Consider the following 7,083-nt stretch of genomic DNA (forward strand, 5'->3'; position numbering starts at 1 on the left):
CAGGCCTGAAAAACCACCAGTTTAGAGTACTGAATGTACAACATGGCTAAGTGAATATTGCATTTGAACTCTTTCTTGTCAGCATTTTCTGACTCTTCTCTGCTTGATTCCTTCACCAGTAATATTTTATTTAATCTTTAGCTTTTGCAATTAGTTAGTCAGTCTGATCAGTCTCTGCAGTGCAGGTATCTACAAACACACTGGTGTTTACACAGGTTCCCCGGCTGGCCCTCACAATAACTATCCTGCCCCCAATGTCCTGATTAATCAATATTGTGAAATCACTCCAGTAGAATTACCATTTAAGTGGACTACAGTACTACTGGTGACTTAAAACACAACAGACATCTGGGGGCCTATCTATAACTCCATTCAAACACCAAAAATACGGCTCTTGGTACCCGGTGCTTCCATGAACTGGTCAACTACTGAGGTTGGGGTTGGGGAATTGGATGTCTTAGGGGGTTGCTAATGGGATATAGAGTCCCTGATCTCTAGATCAGTGACTCTCAGTTATGATCAAAAGTTGATGCCATCTGATGGCTTTTTGGTGATGGGAAATGAGTTTGCCTCAGACAGATTCCAAGTGGATAAGTGCCCATGTCAGAAATCATCAGCAGAATTGGCAAGTTTATTGGTAGATTCAGCAGAAGGGCCGAGGATCGAATGGGTAATGCAAGGAGACTCAGCTACCCTCTCACTCCCAAAGGAGAAAGATCCAGGTCAGGGTCAGGACTCCCGGTCAGAGCAGCATGGGGATACTCACACTGATGCGGTCTACACTATAGCTGGAAAAAGAGGATTTCAGTCTGTAGGTCTGTCATGTCAACATCTTGCAGCAGCATCATACATTGACAGGTTTTATATATATAGTATATATGGACCAGATCCTCAGCTGGTGAAAATCAGCATTGCTCCATTGACCTCACTGGAGCTACACTGATTTACACCAGCTGAGGAACTGGGCAGCTGAGCAGTCAGTCTTGTACATGCAGTCAATCTGATCTGAATCCCACCCATAGCACCCTTAATTCAGACAAAGCCATTCAAAGATTGTGACTGTTTTCAAATATAAAAGCCTAGTACATTCCAACTTCTCTTGCCATTCACAAAAGCTAAGAAACTGTAGAAAAATTATGAGGTTCCGGGTTATTTCTCTCTCTGACAAACTTCATTGTGTCTGGGAAAGAGACCCACCTCCAGTACATTAACCTTTGCTTCGGCAAAGCTGCAATTTAATGTGTGCTATACCACTAGCTAGTACGGTAAAATTAATATACTCCTAAAAATTGTATGTCATTTTTGCCTATTACCTCTCTGCTGATTGATTTCTGTTTCTTTTCAAGACTTTTGGTGCCGATGATGTTGTGTGCACAAGAATTTATGTAAGAGAATGAAGAACACCAATTGACTTGTCATCTGGGATGGAGTAGAGGATGAAGAGGCAGCCGTTGTGAGAAAATCCTGCATAATGAATATCTATGTGTACTGTTACTAATGCAGCGTTGTATGTGACCAAGTGTGTCATATCAGAATCCATATCTATTGTTAAGTGTATTTTGCTTTTGTTTTGCATAACAAACACTGTTCCTTTTGATTCTTATGCCATCGCTTTTCTGTCTACTTTGTATTTTGTAGTTAAAAATTTGTATCAGTTATTAAATTTATTGGGCATAACTCACAGCTGTTTTGTTAGGTGTTTTGGATTGAAAGCCCAACAAAACATTCTAGGGCTAGTATGGGCCAACTGGGCACAGCCCCATGTTGGGGGCAGTGCAGCGTCCCACTGAGCCTGGGAAGCACTGGAGACTCTCTGCATGCCTTCCAGAGCTCTCTAATGTGTAAGGGGAGTGCACAGCTACTACCCCTTTTTAAGGGATGCAGCATGCTCGTGCAGAGAGCCATGGCTCTGCTTACGCTCTACCTCTTCACACCCCCTTTAGGGCACCACGAGGGAACAATCGCTGTGCTGCTTTGAGTAGAGGGACTGCCATTCTGTTGCAAGCCATGCAAGGTGGGGAAAGCTCCTCCCACTACATGTCCACAATATAGCTAGGCGGGAACTACCATTTTAACACTGGCATCAGCCCACTTTTCCCAGTGGTGACAGCTATTAGCCCAGAGGTGAGCAAACTACAGCCCGCGGGCCACATCCGGCCTGCAGGACCCTCCAGCCTGGCCCCTGAGCTCCTGGCCCAGGAGGCTAGCCCCCAGCCCCTCCCCTGCTGTTCCCCCTCCCCCACAGCCTCAGCTTACTGCACCGCCAGTGCAATGCTCTGTGCTGCGTGCTGGCGACGGCGTGGCTGGCTCCAGCCGGGCAGCGCAGCTGTAGCGCCACCAGCCACCGGTGCTCCAGGCAGCACGGTAAAGGGGGCAGGGAGCAGGGGGGGGTTAGATAGAGGGCAGGGGAGTTTGGGGTGGTGATCAGGGGTGGGGGTGTGGATAGGGGTCAGGGTGGTCAGAAGGCAGGTAATGGGGGTTGAATGGGGACAGGGATCCCAGGGGGCAATCAGGAAGGAGGGAGGGTTGGATGGGGCGGTGGGGGGCAGTCAGGGGCAGGGGTTCTGGGGGGCAGTCAGGAAAGAGAGGGGTGGTTGGATAGGGCAGGGTCCTGGGGGGACAGTCAGGAATGAGAGGAGGGGTTGGGTGGGACAGCAGGGGGGAAGTCAGGGGTGGGGGTTCTGGGGACAGGAAGCGGGGGTGTGTGGATGGGGCAGGGGTTCTGGGGGGGTTGTCAGGGGGTGAGAAGCAGGGTGGGGGCGGATATGGGGTGGGAGCTGGGCCACGCCTGGCTGTTTGAGGAGGCACAGCCTCCCCTAACCGGCCGTCCATACAATTTCCGAAATCCAATGCAGCCCTCAGGCCAAAAAGTTTGCTCGCTCCTCCATTAGCCACTCACAATAAAACCCCAAGCTTGATTTAAAGGCAAACAATGTTTTTGTAATTTCTCACAGTGATTGCTATCACACCAGGACATCTTGGATCTCTCCAGAGAGCAGTCAGACCATAACACACCTTGCCTACTGTCCTTTGTCATTAAAGGGTAGAGCAGAGGAAAGCTACGGAGACCCCCTACTGAACTTTTCCTTTTGTGGGTCACTTATAACACTGAGAATTTCTTATGGACCCATGGCGTCTCTCAGCACCCCCTTCCCGCTCACTACTTGTGCCTCAATATTTCAACCTGTGAAGAGCCAGAAAGGGCTTGGTGGACCATAGCTTGAGAACCACAGAAAGTATCTCCATGCCTACTGTGTGGAGCTCAGACACCAGCACTGTTACGGGTTAGATCCAAGCTTGAAGTATCTTCAGGGCACTAAGATGCAAATGAGTCAGGCACCCCATTTTTCTTCACAATCTCTCCCTCCCCCTCAACCTTCCCCCCAGTGTTACCACAGCAAATGTTGCTCTTTCCCTTTAAAACATACATAATGAAGTGTCCAGAAAAATGAGAATAGAAAAACTGGCTATTTCTGTCCCAGGGAGTTCTTGAGCACAAACTGCCAACACTGTTAATTAGTGTGGTGGTTTTCTGATGGGGATAAGAAAATTAGTAGCTTTTAGAAATCCATCTGTGGGTAAACCCTGCTACAACCAATACCCACAAAAATGTACAGAGCTACATATCGCTGCAAATCTTGCATGCATTGTGTGGCTTTCAGAGCATCTCACAATGTGCCAGGTTAAAAATATCTGTCTATCTGTACAGAATCTCCCATGTCCTCAATGTTCCTCTGGAATCTGAATGAGGACTCCCTGGGTACTCTATGTCTGTGAAGATCCTCCTTCAGGTTCACTAATAATCTGAACTGCAGCATGAGTAACTTGCTTCCTGCAACATGGAGAGAATGCATCTTACAGTTAGATGGAACAAACATTTGCCCTCAATGTGACAATGATCAAAACATGTGGATTTTTTGACAATAATACACACCACTTAAAGACAGGAAGTGAAGAACAGCACATCCATTTACTTGCAGAGAAAATGTAGGTGGGCTGAATGTAATTTCCCTACACTGGAATTTGATATCACAGTCAACATCCTTATTTTGCCATAAATACATACATACATACATACATATGCCATTGGGTTTTTAATAAGCACAAGTAGCCAGGAACCTGGTTTTAAAGAATGGTCCAGCAGCATAGTATCCTATAACAGTGTGCTTGGGCATGGTTCAACGCTAAACCAGAGGCGAGAGTCCCATCTTCCCATTGCTAACATCATATCATGCAGCAACTGATTTTCCTGCAAGGCTCCTTTTCCAAGTTCTGACCTGGCTTGAATTACTGTGGATGCAGGCATATAACAAGCTTAATAATAACAAGTAAGAACAATCCAACAGCATGGGGCTGTTACAAACTGAAGAGAAAATTTGCTTAGCTGAGAAAAAATTGCTGAGGGGAAGAAATATTTTTTAAGAATTGCATTAGTCCACTACAATGTCCCTTCCAACAGTAATCCATGGGAGAAAGAATAAGTCTTGTCTTTAAGGCTCTGGGGTAGGATTCAGGAGAGCTCAGTTCAATTCCTAGTTCTGCCATAGATGTGCTGTGAGAATTTTTGGGCAAGTCACTCATGACCTGATTTTTTCAGACATATTGTGCACCCTGTCTCCAGCTGAAGGCACTAGGAGGTGCAAAAGGTTGGCACATCTGAAACTCAAGCCATTAGTTTCTCAGTGCCTTAGATATGTAAAATGGGAAATATATTGCCCAATTTACCAGGGTGTGGTGATGGGGCAAAACTGATAGAGAGGTCCATAAAGATAAGAGAGAAGATTTACACAGGCAGACCATCAGCATCGGAAACATTCAGACCTAATCTGCACCAGAAAAAGTTTGCCTGTATAGCTATACCAGCGAACCCTCCTAGTGTACACGCAGCTTATACCTGAAAAAGGGAACTTGTGCCGATTTAGCTTATACTAGTTCCATGAATGTAATAAGCAATACTGGCAAAAGCACTTTTGTGTGTTATAACTGTGTCTATGTTAGGGCCCAGCTCCTTGCTTAAATCAGGGGGAGTTAGGCATTTAAAACACCTGTGAAGATCTTGGCCTAGAGCTTTTGCCAGAGTAGAAATGTAAAAACAAAATTGCATCCCTAATTAACATTGCTTTACCAGGAAAAGCTTCTAGTGTAGACCAGGCCCAGATCATCCATCTTCTGGAGCCTTTACCAGACTTGACTCACACTACCTACACCTGAATGGCCTGGAATCTACCTTTGTAAGGGTATGTCTACACTACGAAATTAGGTCGAATTTATAGAAGCCGGTTTTATAGAAATCGGTTTTATACAGTTGATTGTGTGTGTCCCCACATAAAATGCTCTAAGTGCATTTTAAGTCGGCGGACCGCGTCCACAGTACCGAGGCTAGCGTCGACTTCCACAGCGTTGCACTGTGGGTAGCTATCCCACAGTTCCCGCAGTCTCCGCCGCCCATTGGAATTCTGGGTTGAGATCCCAATGCCTGATGATGCAAAAACAGTGTCGCTGGGGGGGGTTCTGGGTACATGTCGTCAGGCCCCTCCAACTCGGTCAGAGCAACGGCAGACAATCGATTCGCACCTTTTTACCTGGGTTACCTGTGCAGACAACATACCACGGCAAGCATGGAGCCCGCTCAGCTCAGCTCAGCTCAGCGTCACCATATGTCATCTGGGTGCTGGCAGATGTGGGGCTGTATTGCTATACAGCAGCAGCTCCTTGCCTTTTGGCAGTAGATGGTGTATTACAACTGGTATCCATCGTCATTGTATTCCTCAGTGAGTTCGGTCAGAGGCACCTGGGCAAACATGTTTTGTCTCCTGGAGACTCAGTCCTGCCTGCAGTCCTATTGAACCATCTTGACGATGATATCTAGCAGTCGTAATACAGCATCTTCTGCCAAGCACCCAGAAGATGCCGATGGCTATCAATCATGCTGCACTGTCTGCTGCCAGCTTAAGATGTAAAAAACAGATGGACCAGATTTGTTCTGTATTCATTTGCTTCCCCCTCCCTCCGTGAAATCAACGGCCTCCTAAACCCAGGGTTTTGACTTCAATCTTTGGGGGGGCCATTCTGTGTGACAGTTGTTTGTGTTTCTCCTTGATGCACAGCCACCTTTGTTGATTTTAATTCCCTGTACCTGTAAAGCCATGTCATCACTCGCCCCTCCCTCCCTCCGTAAGACAATAGTTTCGCGCCTTTTTTCAGCCCAGACGCCATAGCACTGGGATCATGGAGCCCGCTCAGATCACCACGGCAATTATGAGCACTATGAACACCACACACATTGTCCTGGAGTATATGCAGAGCCAGAACCTGCTAAAGCAAAACCAGGCGAGGAGGCGATTGCAGCGCGTCGACAAGAGTGATGAGGAAATTGACATGGACATAGACCTCTCACATAGTACAGGCCCCAGCAATGTGCAAATCATGGTGTTACTGGGGCAGGGTCATGCCGTGGAATGCCGATTCTGGGCCCGGGAAACAAGCACAGACTGGTGGGACCGCATCATGTTGCAAGTAGACAACGCAATCAAAGACCTGCTGATATCAAGGGTAGTGACTCTGGGAAATGTGCAGGTCATAGTGGATGGCTTTGCTGCAATGGGATTCCCAAACTGTGGTGGGGCGATAGACGGAACCCATATCCCTATCTTGTCACCGGAGCACCAAGCCACCGAGTACATAAACCGCAAGGGGTACTTTTCAATGCTGCTGCAAGCCCTGGTGGATCATAAGGGACGTTTCACTAACATCAACGTGGGATGGCCAGGAAAGGTACATGATGCTCAAGTCTTCAGGAACTCTGGTCTGTTTCAAAAGCTGGAGGAAGGGACTTTCTTCCCAGACCAGAAAATAACCGTTGGGGATGTTGAAATGCCTATCGTTATCCTTGGGGACGTAGCCTACCCCTTAATGCCATGGCTCATGAAGCCGTACACAGGCAGCCTGGACAGTAGTCAGGACCTGTTCAACTATAGGCTGAGCAAGTGCCGAATGGTGGTGGAATGTGCATTTGGACGTTTAAAAGCGTGCTGGTGCAGTTTACTGACTTGGATAGACCTCAGCAAAGCCAATATTCCAATT

The sequence above is a fragment of the Chrysemys picta genome, chromosome 10 (genome assembly GCF_011386835.1).
Source record: "Chrysemys picta bellii isolate R12L10 chromosome 10, ASM1138683v2, whole genome shotgun sequence".
NCBI lineage: Eukaryota > Metazoa > Chordata > Testudines > Emydidae > Chrysemys > Chrysemys picta.